At 40.9% G+C, this 19,868-nt stretch overlaps 1 long non-coding RNA gene across 2 annotated transcripts in view; it reads right to left on the bottom strand.

The window, feature by feature from the left end:
- LOC112945558 overlaps window positions 1-17,384 on the bottom strand; it is a 138,755-nt gene extending 121,371 nt beyond the window's left edge. For both annotated transcript variants that reach the window (XR_003249039.1, XR_003249038.1), the window contains exon 1: window positions 17,352-17,384. This is a non-coding gene — a long non-coding RNA (uncharacterized LOC112945558). The remainder of the gene's footprint in view (window positions 1-17,351) is intronic.
- Between the last annotated feature and the right edge of the window lie 2,484 nt (window positions 17,385-19,868).

Genomic DNA, 19,868 nt, shown 5'->3' with positions numbered 1-19,868 from the left:
AGGAGGTGCAGAGAGCTGGTCCTGCCCTCCCCTGGCAGGGGCCAAGCCAGCTGCTCTCATTGCAGGTAGCTGCACTTGCCTGCAGGACTGGGCTGACAGAGGCCACCCGAGATGAGCCAGCACCCACACGAGCACCCACTGAAGCAAGACTCACTGCACTATCTGAGGGTTTTCCACCCAAATTAAAGAGCGCAGTATCCCTAAAACCAGCCCGTGGAAGAAAAGGCTGCAGATCAGACGGATAGTGAGAACTGAAGTGTGGGAATACAGCAATGGGAGCGTTGCATTCCCAGAGCTGCACAGGGAAGGGGAGCAGGAGCTGAACAGCTGCCTTGCTTTAGGATATGTGTTTTGTATCATTTGTATCGTTTGACAGGCTTTGCAGCTCCTTACTACCCAGTAGATGCCGGGAGGATGGATGGAAGAATATCAGGACCATTTTAATGAATCTAATGATCTTCCAGGGAGATGTATAGCCGTGTTCCAAGAAGGGGGAGGCAATTGTGCTTGAACAGTGACTCACAGGGCAGGAATCAGCTCCAGCAGAGGGATCGAAAGACGCAGATCCAGCCAAAGTTTACCCCAGAGACTATTTTGCCATAACTCAATAGCTTCAAGCACTGACCATAACAAAAACAAATCATAACTTTGACTTGACAGGAGCAGCAGAAAGCAGACCTCTCTTTGGCCCCTTTGGAAGGCCACATTTCCTACCTGCAAAACCTACTTCAAAGCCAGAACCACCCCCAAAATCGCCAGCACACTGAAGCTGGAGCTTTTCCCGTTGCATCCTCATGCATTCCTATGTATGGGAGTCATGGTATGTCACATAAATCTGCTCAGGTTCAAACAGAAACCTGTTTTTTTTTTTTTTTTTTTTTTTTTACTACATGAACACTGCATCGGGGTTCAAGGGGGTTCACAGATATTTATAAACGCAGCCACTTAATATTCTGGAACTTAATGTTCCAGAACAATGCCTAAAGCAAAAATGGAGCTTATACAACTTCTTAAATGGACACTTGGAGAGATGGCTGTTGAAAATACTGCTTTTGTGCCTTGTGCACATGCATGCTGTCAGCAATCCCCCCACACACACCCCTTCAAGTGAGCTAGCATGTTTCCCTTTACAAGCTTATTCCAATGAAGCAACTTTCTTAGGGCATTTCCTTTTATGTACAGCTTCTAAATAAAGCAGCCTTCTATCCCACATCTCCCTTGATTCTTATCAGATGCCTGCAAATGCCACACACAATTTGCACTGGGCTTACCAGACAGAAACCTACCAAAACCCTCTCCATAGCCATGTGGTGCTTTAGAAAATAGGACTCAGAATACAGTTTCAAGTAAATAAAACAGAATAAACGTATTTGTAATGTCAGACTGGAAGCATCTGCAATCTTCTTGATCCTCATCCGAAATCTTCCTTTCCTAACCCATTTTACAGTGAAAGACACTGCTGACAATTATAATAAACAAAAGAGAAAAGCTACTACTATTGAAAGGTTGAAATATTTGGTGTTCTACATTTCTGCTCTGCACCTGAAGATAGTATTTGATCCTAATTCTTTATCACTTAGATTTACACTGCTATATGCATCAAGTTTGTAGCACTGATTTATTTATCTCCCACTACATCTAATCTGAAAGCCAGTCTTCTTGGCTCTACATTAACATGCGGGTGCTGCCACTGAGCCTTGTGCTTCCACAAGAGCAAAAGGAACCTCTAAGCCCTGCTAGCAGTTGCATGCCCAAATGTATTTGTCTAGGAGCAAAACATATTTGCACGTGTGGAGGAAAGGAGAAAACTCAGTACCAGCTCAGGCACCACGTAGGGGTGCTTGCTCCTTCTCCCAAGTCCTGGCCTCCGAGGCCAACCCAAAGATCCAGAAGGACCCAAGTAGTGTTTTGCAAGGCAGCTTTGAACAGTCCCAAGCACATAAACACTGGTAATTGTGTTCTCCTTTTCAGAGTCATTTGGAAAACTCTGACAAATAATTTAACCAAGCACCTCCTCGACCTGGCATGTTAACTTGGCATTCATAAAATTCCTATAACAGAGCACTTGCTTATAAAATTAGATACTTATAAGTCACACCATTAGGTGAAGAGCAGCCACTTATGTTGACTATATCATAAATATAAATATCTTCCATACTGAAAGATCTCTTCTTTTCTTCTTTCTTGTGGAATTTTTTTTTTAAATGTTTTTCCTTCTAGTAATATTCTATGTGGGATGGAAGAACATTCTTTCTATTTGTGAGAATAGACATACTTGGATATAAAGAGTTTGAGAATCTTCCCTTAAAACTAATTTTCAAGTTACTGAGAGGTAAACAGCAAAAGTAGTTTTACTACCTATATTAGAAGTTATATTGTTACTGATATTGAACTACACTTGTAAAACCTGGGTAATGTAAGTGAAAGATTCCACCCAAAAGTAAATGAACAATTTACATTTACTCTGGATTTTTCTCTTTAGATTGCCATAGTGACTTCTCATTATCTTATTCATCTGTGTTACACTAAAAAGCCCGTGAGCCATAGAGGCTAAACCAGATCTGCTTGATTGTGTTATGAATAATTTTCAGGATTTCACTGTCAAAGGTACCCAAGAAACACCTTGAATTATCAGGAAGAGGAACAAGATAAATACCTTCAATTTAACTGCACCTTTCTATATCCAACTTCTTGCATGTCTTTTTCCAGTATGTATAGTCATTAGGTCTATTATAGCATAAAAAAATGTAAAATTCAGCCATACATCCAACTGTATAAATAGACAATTAATAGACTTTTTAAAAAAGAGCATAATTCCACACACTTTAAGATATCTTGAGATTAAAGTGAATCTAAAACAGTGCCTTTTTTGTGGGAAGGGAGTTCTCAGGTCTAGGCACTCGAAGACATACACTGGTACTTAGTCAGCTTAGTCAGCCAAGTTTAGAAACCATCTCAAGCTGAGCTGAAAATAAATCAATGTGAAACACTACTCGGGCAAAAGTGTTTGTGCTCTATAGTTTTATATACTGAGCTCTCTTGCTTCACCCTAGATGGCACTATCTTGGCAGGCATCTCTACTCATAATAAAATTTCCCGGGCAGAGTGTAGCCAAAGTCAGAAATGCAAAGCTGAAGAACACAAACTGTACAGAGCAACTCACACGTTCCCCTCACTCAGGGCTCTTCAGACTCATTTTTCACCAGCACAATCCACAGCTATGTTTCAGGGCAAACAGCATCCCTTCTTTTAAAGTGTTGAAGCTAACAACTCAATTGTCTGCATTAGCTTGTGAGTCGTCGTTCATTCCTAGCTTGCAATTAGTTTGAGACTATTTTTATTTTCGCTCTCCGCTTCCTTCAATTTTCTTCTACTGATCTGGTCAAAAAAGGAAAAAACAGAAATAAATAAAAAGACTGTTTTCCATCATAGATATGACTAAAGTTATGATCTCTAAGCTTCATAATACCATACCTCTAGGCATTCTATTTAAAGTCTGAATTGCATTTGCAGTGTCCTGTCTGCAGGCTGGAACATAGTTCTCAATTTCTTGCTTGATCTCTGCTCATTCTTTGGAAGTCTTCCCCCTCACTGAATTCTGCTTCCAGGTTAAGCATCCCTAGATTTCTATATGCCATATATTTCACCTTCACAAGTACTCCCAACTGATTTGGGTGGTAGTGGATATAATGTATTACCCGGTTTATGCTGCCACAGGATTTACTTAGAGTGAAAGCAACACAGCTTCGTGCATCTCTGAGGCACTCCTCTCACCTTTGCTATTTATCATGATGAAATGCATACAGTCTCTAGAGAGCACTAAAAGATGAGCACATACCTGCACTATACTCACAACGTACCTGCTGCAGACAGTGCTGTGTACTCACAGGAAACCCCTTCTCTCCTCAGGTAGGCTACAGCTCTCATTTCCAGACCTACTACCATTTCAGTTGCATTTTACCGACTGCTCCTTCACCACGCCACAAAGAAGGCTCCAAAGTTCATTTCAAAAAACATAGCAGTCAGTTTGTTTTAAACACGGAAGCAGTCTCATTTCCATGACGCCAATTCTGAACAGGGTCATCCACTCAATACTGAAGCAAGACTTAGAGAAATCTGAAAATCACGTGCAATTCTCAGCCAACAGAACACGAATCATCTCTTTCTAGTCACACTTCCATCATGCACTGAAAATTACTTTACTCCTGCAATACAGGATTCCCAGGCACTGCCTAGTGCCTGTCCGTCATTAAAAGGCTATTTTTCACTCTGAGGAGCTGACCTCACCTGAGAAAACATTTATTTCCTTTTCCATCTTATAGCATTAGCTCTTCACCCACTTGTAATATATCATACACTTTATCTAGCTTTCACCCAATTTTTCAGCCTACAGCATAAGAGCTAACTTCGAGGCTGGATTTCCAACGTGATATAGAGGTACATTGTGTCAGAGAGGGAATTAGGGACACAGCAGCATCAAAACATAAAGCTAAATATTTAAGACAGTCCTCGCTGTGAAGAAGAATTGACAGATAATTTTTTTGGAGTACTTTTTCTCCTCAGTGCATTTAAAGTAGAAAGCAATAGCAGAAAGAAATAATTAGTCCTAAGAGCACTTGAGTGACTTTGAGAAACTTCTTCGTAGAATGGAGAATTGGCGCACAGATGAAGCAGCACATAGAGCTCCCAGGGCGCCAGAGCCCTTGGCAAAGCCCTTTTCTTTGGCAGATTATCCCACTCAACCCCACTGAATGCATTCATTAGGACCTACTCGACCTTGAGCCCTCCATCTGCCTGACAGCAAAATCTACCGTTTCACAGTTTTGATGGCAAACTCTCAGGAGAGGTACCAGTCATCCTCACCGAGACCCGGGTTTGACTCACTGAGTGTTATGTTTTCTCTCAGCTAAAACCACTTCTGCTGCACTGATTGGCACCAACTGACCTCACTAACTAGGATGTCCTTCGCCAATAAGTTTCCTCCAAGCTCTTCTATTTTTCAGGAGTATCTCTGACAGAAACAAGGCAAACATGCACTTCCCAAGCATAATCTCTCAGTCCCTCAAATCTCTTCTACCCAAATCATCATTCTCACACTCTAGACAGGTCTCAGTTGGACTATGGAGAATAGGGGAAGATTCTACATCTGACCTTCTCTGAGTGGGTAAGAGTGAAAAAGGAGTAGGATAATCTAAACATGATCAGCATTGTTACCTATAGACCAAGCCTTTCAAGTACTTCAATCCATATTCGCACAATGAAATATGAAGAAGTAATCCCTAAAGACACCTGGCGTATAAACTTAAAATGAATGTCTCACCCCATGGCATTTACTGCCCCAAGGAAAATGCTCCAATAATTTTCAGCTCTGCTAGATCCTACTTTCATTTCTACAAGTAGTTTTGCTGCTAAATAAACACCAGCTGAGATGGCTTCCCACTTCGAAAGGGCTCACAGGAGGTTCTGAGGTTTTACCTCTTTGCACTGGAGCACAGCTCTATGCTGCTCTTCGTAAAGGGTCACAGTCCATAGAACACAGCAAGAGCCAAATCAAAATAGGATGAAAGTTCTCTGGCACAAGCCTAATAAAGATACTTTGCTGAGTATTTGATGAAGAGGGTTGGCATGGATGAAGAAAGGAGGGGAAAAAAAGCTAGTGATTCCAATAACCACCGCAGAAACATGGGTTCCTGTTTTAAACTTTCATTGTTTTACTTGATTCCCTTCAAAAAAGAATCTTATTGTTAGATGAGGGCAGAGTTTGCTTTGTTCTATTATTCTGACCATTGCAGATTTGATTTAAAAAGCCAATAAGACTATTTATTAAAGAGACAAAATAAATACCAGTGATGTTGCAAAGTAATTTTAAAATGGGACACTTAGTCAGGCTTTTCCCGAGATGTAATACTTTCCCAAACCACCAAGCATCTCCTTGTATCTTGGCTTCAGACAAACTGGAGTACTGGTAGCTCCAGCTATTTTACTGATGAAGGGAGATGTCAGCCATCCAAGCCTGAAAGGAACCAAGGAACCCTACCCAATTCCTGTGATGGCTACGTAGACAATTACTACAGCTGTCCCTCTGGGACACTTTGTCCTGCTGCTGAACAGAAAGGGAAAAAAAAATAGCACAACACTTGCAAAAAAATCTAGCAAAACGTGGCTGGTAGCTGATGCACAGATTAAGAGCCTCAGTTGCTTCTGCCAACTGGTTTGTATGACAAGGATCTCTGGAAAGATCATCGTGCTCTGCAGAGTCACTCATTCTATTTTCTATTTCACTCCATCACACCTTGAATACCCATGATTTTTAATGCAAACACGTAAAGCATATTTTAATATATGCACATTTGCTACCAGCTCAGAAGCCTGTCACACACGTTCCCACTTATAAATCCCCATTGTTTCGAATAGTCAAAAGTGTTAGCCACGGGGAGCACAGAGAGCAGTGTGAAACCCCAAGTGCCAGCAGCTGTGCAGGGCCCAAACTTTCAATGCAGGAACAACGAAAGAAAAGAACAAACTAGGCAGTACTCACACTCCGCCATAGGTAAATACCCAACTATTTACCATTACATTCCTCTCAACACAGTGTTGTGTATTTTTACCTTAGAAATACACACTAAAATATGCAGAGGTTTTAACTTTCATCAGCAAGTAGCACGTTCGCTCATTCAGCAGGTACATTCCTTAATGAAAATAACCTTTGCTCTACAAAGTCTTTGGGGATAAACTCGGATACATCTTCTTTCTTTCACTTGTTTGTCCTCATCTTCCCCGGCCTGGGTCAGGGCTCCCCTGTTACTTGTTGTAAAACACCATATTTTATGAACAGAATACTGTTCTGAAAACTGTTCGCAATACCTGGGTGCAGCCAGAGGCATTTACGTTTTTTTCAAACTTATTTTGTAAATGGTTTCCTAGCTTGCCTGCGTCCATATTCTGAGAACTTTTTGTCCCTCTTTCATTATGAAGAGCCAAGGGAGTTTTTCCTTATGAAAAGTCATGTGGATTTTTTTTTTCCTCCAAAGGAATTAAATTCCAGACAAAGAGTGAAAGGTAGTTTCATACACTGCTTGACTGAAAGAGGAGCTCATTTAACCAAGCTCTCTCTATTGTTACATTCCACTACCCTTAGACAGATTCTGAGAACACAAAATGGGATAAACACAATTTTCTTTTTTAAAAATGTTCTAACAAAAACAAATCAAGTACCTAAACAATGGTACTGAACATAACATTTACATAACATTTGCACATCTACCTTACAAAATTGCTATGAGAGATTAATCTTAAACATGAATTTATAACTTTAACTTGTTCTGAGATGCTGTGCAAAGCTTTTAAGAATATTTTTGTACGTGGAACAGCACCACCACCTTTTCATTGAGGCTTGTCTAGCAAACCTTAATACCAGCATTTAAACTTGGAATAATAATAATTTAAAACTATTATGCTCCCTTAAATGCCTGTATCTGAAAGGGGCAAAACTCCTTTCTGTACAGAATCTGCCCAGTGCACATGAGAACCATTTTCCAAGAAATTGGATTGAAGCCAGATGACTGTGAAGCAGAGGGGAATGCTAAACCTGATTTGGAAAAAGCCCTCTGGAAAGGCAGGATCCAGATGCTCAGCTGCATCTCAGGCAGCTCTACTGGGGGTCTGCAGATATATATATCCCTTGCCATACGATGCTCATCACACCCGGGCTGGTGTAAGGCAAGGGCACAAATCTCCAGCTACAGGAGAAAGCAAAGGGACAAGCACCGTCACAGCTGCCACCGCTTCCTTGCTGGGAATCTGCCCATGGGAGGGCCTGGCCCTGTCTCTTCTGAGGGCCTTGTCCAGTCACCGAGCTGGACTCTTCTTCAGGCGAGAACCTATTTTTGGTTGCTGTCAAATTTTGATAAACTTCAGGTGTTTGGAGCAAAATTCTCCTTAGCAGATGCTTCCTGTAATCTGAATTTTTGAGAGACAGGTTGGCCACTGGGTTCAGTGAGCTGGGAGAAGGTGATCTAAGTTGCTTTCTGTTATCCCTATGAAACTTCCCAGATAAGAAACATCTGGAGGAAAAAATGACATATACTGAAGGGGCCCGGCTCTCAAAGGACTTGGATGGGCTGAGAATGGCCACACACATCACACACACAGGATACTGGAGCACATTAGCACTGGAAATCAGCAGTCGGCACAGATGGCAATCTGAAACACAGGGCGAGTACAAGACTCTCAACGTTATTACAGGATTTATCTTGTTTTTCCACCAAGTCTAGTACTAAAGCATAACCAAACATGGCAATAAACTGGGGAGTGAAAGTAATCGTGTAGGAGAAGATTAAGAGAGAAGCTAACTGATTCAGGAAGAGAGCTAAGTAGGGTGTGTATCAATGTGGTCCATCATTAGGCAAAGGTGCAGCCTGAGAGGTCGCCAAAGGCAAGGACCAGATTGTGTCCAACACTTCTTGTGTTCCAAATACAACAGAACTCACCTAGAAAAACCCAGACTGACCCTGGACTTGCACGGAGCCCAACAGAAGCTGCCCTGGGGGCAGCCAATGCAGCCAACATCCCATCCTGGCACCCAGGGGCGCACAGAGGCAACTGACAGAAGCAAAGCTCGAGTTTCAAAATCAAAACCTGTGTTTTGATTTCCAAGATCCTTAGCAAAATCAGGCTGAAAAACCATCAACCTAATGCTGTTTTACATTTCTGTTTTCTTCAGCCTGACTACTGCAGAAAGCCATGCTGTGAAACTGCTTCTTTCAAATCTAGAGCTTTTGGAATGATCCAGTGTAAAATGTAATGCATGAACAGATTAGTATTATAAATGGTTTCAGTATAAATGGTTTTCAGTATTCTACTTTTAAAAAGGGTTATTTGCTATTTGATAATTTATATGATCTTATATAAGATATTTCACCAAATTTTATATACAGTATAATTGAATTCCAAAATTACAGTTTGACACTCGATCACTTACAAATCTGAGTGATGAGAAAATGAATAGAAGTAGCATCTGGGAAAGAGAAAAAAGGGAATAATAATGAAGCCGGTATAGTCTGATAAATTGTCATTTTATCAAAATGATCACTTGCCTCAATTCAACTGTCCTTTAATTCATTCATTAGTGAATATCAGACCATCACAAAGCAGAGCACACTTAAAATATTCAGCTAGACATTATGCACAAAGCATCGCCCATATATTTCAGACATTCAATAGTGGCCACAAGGCAAGAATGATAATTTTGTCTGGTGATAATTTTTTTTAATCAGCCGAAAGTATTTCTCTGTTCACATTTGTCTAATGTTTCTTGAGGGAGTTAATCCATGAACAATGGTTTTCCTCTAGGTTTCCTAAGGAGTCAATCTGGATTTTGAATTTTTGATTTTACAGGCTTATTAACTAGATACCTAAAGCACTAGGTTAAGATATTCCCTCCAGAAAAATATCCAAATTAAAATACATAGGTAGCATTAGATTAACTTAATTAACTGGGTATACTATGTGGTAAAGCAGATCAGTAGAAAAACCTAAGCAAATAAAAAGTTCTTAAGAAATTCCCTCATTAAACTGCTCATGGATCATCACAAAGATGAAGCGCAAAAACTAAGCAGGCTTCAAACTAAAAGAGGACAACCCAAAATAAGGTGTGTGTATATACACACACACACACACGTTTAGTTAAAACTTTTAAGGTTCAGGTACTACAATATTGCTTTGTTTAAGCTAATAGATTTCAGTGGAATTACATGCTTAACTTCTTGTGCATTTTGAATTATCTTGTTGAGTCAAGGTCATAACTTCCACTTCACCTTGTTTTGATATGTTGTAAAACCAAGCACCAAGTACAGATAGAGCTTCCCATGGAAACGTATCCTTTTAACTCAGTTTCCTCAAGTCTTTTCGCAAAAGAAAGCCCCAGAGCTGCCCTGGAGAGGAAGATCTCCCACTGGAACAGCAAGCACGGTGCCCATCGCAGTGTTCCAGTGGCAGCCGGAGCTGTGGGACCTTTTCACTGATGGGCTGCCAAAAAGCACCGTTCCACCAAGATTGTGGACACTATCGACCACACCAATAAATAAATAAATAAATAAATAATTGTTTTATGGCTACAGCATCCGGAGCAGCCTCGCATGGGTCTGGACACGAGGCCAGACTGACCTTGCTGTGATTTACAAAGGATTCCCACGCAGCAGCTTCGCACACGCCCCAGCTCGGAAAACAAAAACAAGAAACAAAGAGGCCACCCACAAACCTGCAAACACAGACTTTGTTTACTATCATAAAAATAGTTACCATTTTTAGTGGCCAACTAAAGTTTCACTGTTCAAAAAACTCTGAAGAGCAGACTTTTAGGAAGAACAAATGCAGAAGACTATAAGTACATATTTTCCAGAACAGATTATCTTACTATTAATACAACACACGTGGTAAAGCAGAGAATAGCTCTGAAAATGACAACTGCAATGAGCGCATGAAAACTTCCGAGGATGACAAACTGCAGACCAAAAGTGAAATTTTTGAGGAAACGCTCCATATAATTTAAAAGGATTAAGAATATTTAAAACCAGGGATTATATTAAGCACACTGGAATCTTTGCCAGCACCGGAAAACACTTACAATGATTTTATCACACATTAGTAACAGACTTGGAAGGTGATATTTTGATTTTGAAATGTAATAAGACTTACTAAAGGATAGAATAAGAGCCAGTAGCTGAAACCACAAGAAATTATCTTCCAAAAATAAGCTTTTCTTTCCACCATCATCACCCCTTAAAACAGCATGTAAGTGCAGTACTTCATGATGCAGCTAATATAAGACCTCCAGGGAGAGAGAGGAGAGGAGGAAAAAAAAAAAAAAAAAAAAAAAAAAAAAAAAAAAAACACAAACACACTTTGAGTCATAAAATTTTCTCTTCAAGTCTCTTAATTCAACACACTGCTGAAGTAGAAGACATTTCCTATTTTTTCAATTAATAGCTTCTGAAAGGCTTATTTCATACCTCTTTTCACCCTCTTTCCCATACTACCTACCACTCCAACAAATTTTGCTAACTATTAAATTGTCTAAAATCAGTTTCCTCCTTTGCCTCCCACCTCCCTTCCTGCTATCACAGTTTATGTTGCATATTAGCCTGGAGATGATGGAAGGCCCTATAGCCAATCTCCTCCATTTTAGTCTTTTCTAGCATTACTTATATGTGGATTTTAGATGCCATCCTCTATCGCTCCTCCTGCGTGAGGAATTGACACCAAGGTGCCATTTGATCAGTCCACGGTGTACTCCGGGGGGAATTTCAGCATTGCAGCGCCTTGGCTTACCCCATCCTAACTTACTATTCCCACAGCCAGGTTCGTGACAAGGCCACCTGAACGTTTCCGTACAGGATCTCGCTGTTGTCTCTGGGAGAAGGACTGGCCTTTATGTCCTCGCACTGTGTTTTGTCATCCATAGTAGCTGTCTTCAAAATAAACTTGAACAGATTATCCAGAGCAATAGGTGTTTTTTCAAAGTGATTTCTATTTGAATTAAAAAAAAAAAAAAAAAAGGATTATCTGGGCATTAGGCAGATAATCCTATACCTCCCAAATTGAAGCAAATGTGCTGTATTTCATCTTTCAGGTCTTTAGAGGTTAACTGACTGTTTAAGCTACAATGCTGTGCTATCTCTGCTATATGAGAACTTACCGTAAAAAAGTTAGTCAGTAATTAACAAATTCTCCTCTCTTCGTAATCAAGTGTCTTGCTAGGAAGCATCCATACGGAGATGAGAGGCCAGTAACAGATTTTACACCCCTCAAGCCCAAGAGTGACACACAGCTAGACATTTCATATACCAAAAGGCTGGAGTAAGGCCAATCATTTTGATGGTCAGAAGAGAGGTGGATGTACAAACACATTTGTGCCAAACACCATGTTGCATCGCAAATGCCTGGGACATCACAGATTTCACCATCTGTTTAAGGGGATGAGCCACAGATGTTCAAAACCTCCATGTGAGTTGAGTCTAGAAGCTGCATAAAGCGTTCAGATTATGAAAGGCAAAAATATTAGAGACAGGGGCTTGATCTAATTTAAAAGTGGTTTCAAGTGTAATTTGGTTTTTTTGCAGCTTCTCTCTGTGGTGATGTGCACATATACTTTAAACATCTACTCTTCACACTACTCTTGTGTTGAGATGTGTATTACAAGAGAAACCAAGTAGAAAACACATTCTGATAAGAATGTCTTTTCTGTAGCATTTCCCATAAAACATGAAAAAGAGGGTAGCAGGATATAATGCAAACTCACTGCCTATAAATTAATGAAACACTCTGCCACATTAATGCCCAGATCTCAAAAAGCTGGGGGAGGAGAAGGAGAAGGCTCAGATCCCAAGACAGTAGGATACAGAAATCATTTCAACCTAACTTTAAATGTTGGATTAAAAAAAGAACAAAAAAATAGTTTTGATACTTATTTTCCTCATAAATTAATCTTATGATTTTAAGATCACAAACAAAACCATTCACATGACCAAAATATATATGAATGCTTTGAATTTTTGTAAGCCGGCTCTAGTTTGCTGGCATATCATTTTTTATATATATTATATATATGATATTCAAAGTATATAGGGCCTACATTTTCAAATCTCTAAGAGAGAAATAAAGATACACAAATATATAAAAGCATCTGCAAAAAGGTTTGACCACATGGAAAATACAGCTATCACCGAAGATGTGGAAAGTTGCATATTAAGATTCAGCAAAACAAGATCAGCAGCATTCCTCTCTGCTACCTCAGAGCGCTTAAGATATAGGAGAGCTGTTGGTGATAAAGACAGCCCCAGTCAAGCATGGATCCAGTGAATCTGGTCCTGGGGAATACACATCCTTCAGGTCTCAAAGCTCTTGTTTTCCTGCAAAGTTAGGCATAAAACAGCTTTTAAGCTTTTCCAGCAGCATTTCCACAGCAAACTCGGGAAGCTCGAGGAGCTTCCCGCCTAAGCCCGTGTTTACCACCGGCCATAAAGCCACCTCTCTTTCAGATCCCCAGCTCCAAACCGGCCCTGAAGCCACCTACAAACACACAGGCACACAGAGAAAATGCTCATTATCCACAGCCAAAAAAAACTGCACTAATTCCTAATCCACACACAGCTGTCCCTCTCCTTTTATCATCTTTTCAAATCCATCACTGAACTGGAATTATTTCATTTCCGAGTTGCAACAGCCTCCAAAGAGCATAGCTGCAGTCCGGACCCAGCGCCCCCGACGCAGCACTTCAAACAAGCTCTGGTCTAAGTTTGGCAGAGACAGAGAGAAGATGAGATCCTAGTCAAGATACGATGCACCAAGAAAGTGGACGGGCCATCTCTGCGGGCCGCAATTCAGATTGCGAGAGCCAAGCAGAGCTTTTGTAGCTCTCAGTTCACTCACGGGTAAGACCTGTGAGCAAATTATTTCAAAAAAGATAATTTCTCGTGCACAGAACACTGAATTCACCACACAGGATCCAGGCTCTATGTTACTGGTATTGATAATAAGAGCCCCCCAAAATTAATACATTTATTTCCTACTTTGAGTATCAGTATTTTCATTTGAGAAAAACAAGCTGGAACACAGACTAACTACTTTTCCAGATGCACAAAACCCACATCCTGACACAAGGAAATCATAAAAATCCTATCACCGACCTCCAAAATGTAAATAATCTATACAGGTTCTGCTTAAGGCACTTTCAACATATATACAAGTGTAAATGCTCACCTACAACAAACATCCACACCCACAACTTTGAAGAGTAATTTAGCATCAAAACATTCACCACAGAAGTGCCTCAAGTTCCCATAAAGTGGAAAAGTTCCCATGAAGACAAAATGAGACAACTAGATAAAAGCTGGCTCAATAATATTAGGCAAAGTGTATCTCCCGTCCCTACACAAACAAAACCACATCGCATACTTAGTTTAAAAGTATAAAATACTGTTTTAAAGACATCTTTACCACATTCTTTCAAACTACCAATTTGAACTTCAGCATTTCCATTTTTAACCATTTGGTTCCTTCTAATTCCTAAGTATAACAGCTGGAACTGCTTTACTTTTCCCCCGAGTTTCCCCATGGACATTTTTACACGTGACAAGCAAACTACTGAAATACACAGATATTACAGATATATTTCTACAGTCTTAAGAGGATATAAAGATTTAATACCTTACTGTATCAATGTGATTACACATTAAAAAAAGATGAAGAACACATTGTTTAAACTACTTATTTACAAGTCCTAAAATATATTTTATATTGTACGTAATTCAGAAATGTAAATAGATCACCATTGCAAACAAAAAAAAAAGTTTGGTGTACCTTTAGGCAAAGCGAAAATCCATTCTTTCTTGAAAACTGCAGATTTCTCCATATAAGCTCAATATTACTAGTGTGAAGGATGATAACACTAAATCCAAAGAGTCCAGGGATACCCCTACGCTCCTCTGTGAAGCAAAAGGATTTTCCAACTGTTAAACCAAGGAACACCAGAGTATTTACTCCCGCAATGGGCAGCGCCTGACTCAGTCACTTACTATTATCATTCAAATAATATTACATAGCAACAGGAACAGAAGGCCCTGTCAGATCCCCCGCTAATTCTGCCCCGTGCCCAACTCCCGGAGCTGCCACACGTTATTAGCAGAAGCAGGACAGGCACTAGCCGCCCTGCTAAGCGATGATCTGTGCCCTTCAGCACTGTTTTAGGATCAATTCCCTGTCAGGCGCCCACACGGGGGGCCTGCCTGCGGGACAGGCACCAGCCGCATGCCGGGGATTAAGCGGGGACCATTCGCAGAAGACAGACCTTGTTTTTCTGCTTCTCCGTTTGGGGGCAGGGGGTTCTTTGCACAGGGGACATCTGGCGCAGAGCGGGGAAGAGGCGCGCTGCAGGCGGAGGGCGGCCGACCGCTCAGCCAGGAGCGCGTCGGGCACGAGCAGCGGCACACACTGCGGCCAGCAGGCACTGCCCCCGTGCTCGTGAGCAAAGGGGCCGCAAAAATATCCACCGTGCGGCATGCTACCGAGTTTTCGTATTAATCATCCGACTGGATACATGAATTTACACTGCTAATTAACTAGCAAAGTATTAGACCATATTAAAGGGAAGTTTCAAGGGGTCTGGGGTTTTATTTTGTGTTTCTTGAAGATCTCCCAAATTCCATACAAAAGCATTTAATGCTATCCCTTCATATCAGCCTTACATTTAGCAGACGAACAAGTGTTAAATTTTATCTGTTCACTCCAAACACTAATGTCTGCAACTCAGCCAGTAAGACTCAAGATAGCCCAAGCTACAGCATGTGTATGCATCCCCCCAGCTTTTCTGCAAGTTAAGTTTCCTGCACAAGAGAGAGAGAAAAAAAAAAAAAAAACCCACACACACACACCTTTGGAGTGTTTTAAAGAAAGATGCAAGTCTGAAAATCTCACAGAAGAGCTGGGCAAACGCTTTTAACAGTTCTGGAAGATTCAGTTCCCTGAACTGAGGTGGATGTACAATAACAGAAAAAAACATTTAGCACTAGAGAAAGCAAAAACTTTCCATCTGGCAGAGCCATTGCTGCCAAGGACGCACGGAGCCACGGGTCGGGGCTCAGGAAGAGCAGCAGCACTGGACACGCACAAGTGCCACATCATGCCCAAGGGCCACCACCCAATGTACACAACCTATCTACATGCCGCTGGGATCAAACAGGCTAAGGCCTAAGGGTGTCCTCCACCACCCAAGCTCTTTGCCATGGATGCTTCTACAGCCACACTATCCTGCAGCCCTGTCCTAGGCTTTTATTCCCTCCTAACCTTGGGCCAGTCGCAGCAAGTTATGTTTAATCTGTGCGCACTTCCACCCTGCGTCTACCATCCTGTTTAGCTTAGAATCTCTCGAGGGCAGGGACCGCCTTTGACTACTTGTTTGAACAGCGTCCAGCACAAAGGAGCTTTGATGCAGCCGTGGGCGCCGCTCGCAGTGCTGGATTCCACATCGCACCTATCGAATTATAAATAGATTACGTTGCAGTTCCTGGAAACATGGTATCCACAGCACTGGAACAGCGCATGGACTCGGTTACTGCAGACAAACTGTTATCCGTATTATTCCTTTTGGGATTATAGCATATACACTACCTTCAGAAATGCACTTTAAATATACTCAAGGTTTCTTCCCCATAGATTAGCGTGTGTCATTTTGGCTGAGCACGGAGACACAAAACTAACACCTTTAGGTGTTAATATCCTGACTCAATTTAAAAAAAAAAAATTCAAGGCAGAGATATTCATTGATAAAGTGACAGCCACGTGACTGCTCAGCCCGCAATTCCACATCACGCTCCAAACTAAATTCCTCCCCAAGTCGCTTCCTTGTGTTGTGCATACGTTGTAAGTACCATTCATCTAAGTAACATCTAAGAAACCTACCTGGGCTTTATTTCAGAAACAGGCATAGCATAAGCTGGTTTCCGCCCCCCTAACCTGCAGGGTCTCCCTAAACACATGCCTTCTCAGCCACGGGACTTTCACCACGTTTGTAAAGTTTTACATTACACATATATTTGTTATACTTGACAGTTAAAGGTAAGGCTGGTGAAAGTTATTTTGAATGCTATCTGAATAAAACAAAAAAAAGTCTCCTGTTTAATTTCATAAAACCATTTAGAGGAATTCAATTTATTTTGCTAGTCTACATGTAACTAAAGTGATTGCGGACATATCACTAGTATCTTAGCTTCTTTTTTATTATTATAGTCACTTTAATCTTAATTCTATGTGTTACAGTATAAAACATGAAAGCGGTACTATCACATTCACTACAGGACACACTACATGTAATGGAGTATTTGAAGATGCACACATATACTTATAAAAAAGAAGTTTCATAAGCATAAAGCTGCTAATACCCAAGAAATTGTTTTACTTCATTATTAACCATAAAATCAGTAGCTAAAAAAACAGTATTTGGCTACATTTTTATGTTTTAAAGCAACATAAAATCGTTATTCAACAATAGAATATAAATGTACTTCTAAAGTTCATTCCTATTTTCTTACTACAGGCTGAAAAACAGTTCTTTTGCTAACAAAAAAGAGATATTGCAGAAGTTCCACAAATGCATTTTACAACCCCAGAAGTCATAATTATTATTAGAACGAATCAGCTCTCTGAGCAACACGTACTACTTTAAAACCATTTACTCACATAAATCCGTCCGAAAAGCTAGAGCTCCAATAAAGGAAAGCTAATAGGAAAGAGCATAGGCTTAAATAATCCTTCTAGCAGCAAGTATGTACTCAGTGCAACCCCAGCTATTTACCCACCAGCGCTGGCTTTCTTGCATCACACCGTGCAGTGGTGTTTCCATTGGAAAAGCAAGCAATGGGAAAAGGTCCCTGCGTGAACCAACACGCACATGGCAGCGAGTGTGACCTTGCAGCGTCTGCTGCAGGGATGCAGAGCACCGGAGCCCGCTGGCTTTTACCGCCCGCTTTCCATCGGCTGCTCCATTGTTTTAAGCCTCGCTCGCACCGGAGCAGCGCGGCACAATCCCAGGAAGCCGAGGAGGGAGTCACTGCGATAGCGCCATCTGATTAAACCTGCCGATCCCGAGCGGCGTTTCCCACTGCTTCAGCTCGCTGCTATTGGGTTACAAGAGTAAGCGCCAGCACTTGGTTTGCTACATAAACAGCTCCGTGAGATCAAGGAAAGAGCATAACAAAACAAACACAACCCCAACCCAGTAAAGCTTGACAAATGTACCAACTACTCCATGTTAATACTGCCCTGCTTTTTATGGCTGTTGCTATTTAGAGGAGCTGGGGGGAAGGAGAAAAAAAGCAAGCAAGAAGGGCATTTCTTTTCATGCTGTCAACTCATATTTTTGTGCATTCCTACATATTTCACACCTTGTACATTTTTGTATACTTTGTAAGCCTCTATATGCCTAGACTAGACACAAATAAGGTGTAAATCAACATCAGCAGTTTTTTTTTTTTTTTTTTAATAGAAGTATAGGGAATATAGAGGTCAAAAACATCCCTCTCCAGAAAGGGATGAGCCCCAGACTCATTGAGCACATGCAGCAGCATGAAGCCGGGTTAACCCCAGCCAGAGAAGAGCTGCAAGGTTAACTGTCTTTCATCTAACACAGCGCAGAGTCTCCGGTGTTGGCTGCTAATGCACTACTTCCCAAACACAAGCATTCCTGCTTACAGCATCTAAGTAACTGAGAGTTGAAAAAGTCAGAATTACTCACAGACTCCTGAAGATGCAATAGCAAACTATCTAAGACAGGAAATTCCAGTGCAATATTATAAGACAAGGAGGAATAAACATGCACAGAGTCAGGAACTGACAGGCCTCTGGATTACTGCAGCTGCAGTAATCGTGCTCACGCATGCTGTGCTATCTTTTATGAAACTGAGCCCAGGAAGCAGGCAATCGGTTGGCTCCTCCTAACAAGTCCAACTGGCTACAAAGAGCTAGAAAGGCTGCACAGAGCAACCAAGAGGAGCTATCCCACATATTAATCTGCTTATCTCGGATTGCTCTGGGGGAAGAGGGAGGGAAACCCGAAACAAGGCAGGGGGAGGGGAAGGGAAAACCATAGCTTTGCTGCCCAAACAGCAGAATAATTTCAGCAAGACCCATCTCCCATTGCACTCCGGCAGCTAGGACTGCATGTGCCCAGGCATAACGGCAGCTGTGTCTGAAAAGGACCATGCTCCTAATAAGTTTATTTTCTTATAGATAGAAAGCTACACAAACCCAGTTTGCATTTTGTATGCAATTGATTCAGTGTTCTCCTGCTCTTAATTTAAATATAATGTTACCGATTAATATGAAATATTCTTCTATAAATCTGATTAGACTAGATTAGGTTTTTATGCAGACCACAGGTGGCCATTCTGCACATTAATCAGCAGCCCTTACTGCAAAGCCATCTGCATGGGCCTGGGGTAAAAAAAATAGAAGGTTTAAGAGACCATCATTTTCCATGGAGACTAGGGGAAGAACAAGAATCAGTGTCTTAATAACCAAAAAAGAAAAAAAGAAACACTTAATCCAGGACAGACCGAATTGCACGCTAAACTGTATGAAGACAAGGTTGTCTTTCTTGGGAAATGACACACTTCTAAAAAGTGGTTTTGGTCTAGTTTGCAACAGACACCGTTTTATTTTAAAAATATTTGTCAAGTGATTTAGATTAACAAAAACTATATTCAAGCTGATTTTATAAATATATAGTTTCATCTGATGACAAATGCTTAGGGATTCCACACAATCAGCAGCAGTGCTGACCAGAGAGAATGATCATCTTTGCACATGCCCAGGGAATTCTTGTTCATACATTTTTATTTATTCATAAGAGATGAAACCATCTTTACTAAAGTCTAATAAGCAGCTATACTACTTTTGAAGGGAGCTGTCAGCCTCTCCATATGAAAACCACAGTAAATACTGCATGAAATAAACAAGTACTTTAGCATTAATTTTGCAATGGTGGAAACTGCTTGACTGTTCTTTTAAATCCTTTTTACATAAAGTTATTTCTTCACTTTTTTCCCCCTTTCATTTTTCGCCCTCCTCCTGTAATCTACATTTTATTTATTTCAGAGATCTCCTTTGCAAAATATGTTATTAAACTCCCTCCAGTGTTTGCAGGCAGGACACTCACACTCGCCAGCTACTACAGATATTTTGCAGCTTTAGATATTTACCCAGAAGACTGTTAGTAGCTGCAGATGACCATCTGGACCACCTTTTCCTGCTGGGCATCATTACTTGAATTAGAGGAATGGAAGCCTTTAATCTCATGAATCAGGTCTTTTTGCATA

Source organism: Nothoprocta perdicaria, unplaced genomic scaffold (genome assembly GCF_003342845.1).
Source record: "Nothoprocta perdicaria isolate Ctin4 unplaced genomic scaffold, notPer1 scaffold_1, whole genome shotgun sequence".
In the NCBI taxonomy this organism is placed as follows: domain Eukaryota; kingdom Metazoa; phylum Chordata; class Aves; order Tinamiformes; family Tinamidae; genus Nothoprocta; species Nothoprocta perdicaria.
The sequence above is the reverse complement of the archived record's forward strand: the minus strand, read 5'-3'. Positions and strand labels throughout refer to the sequence as shown.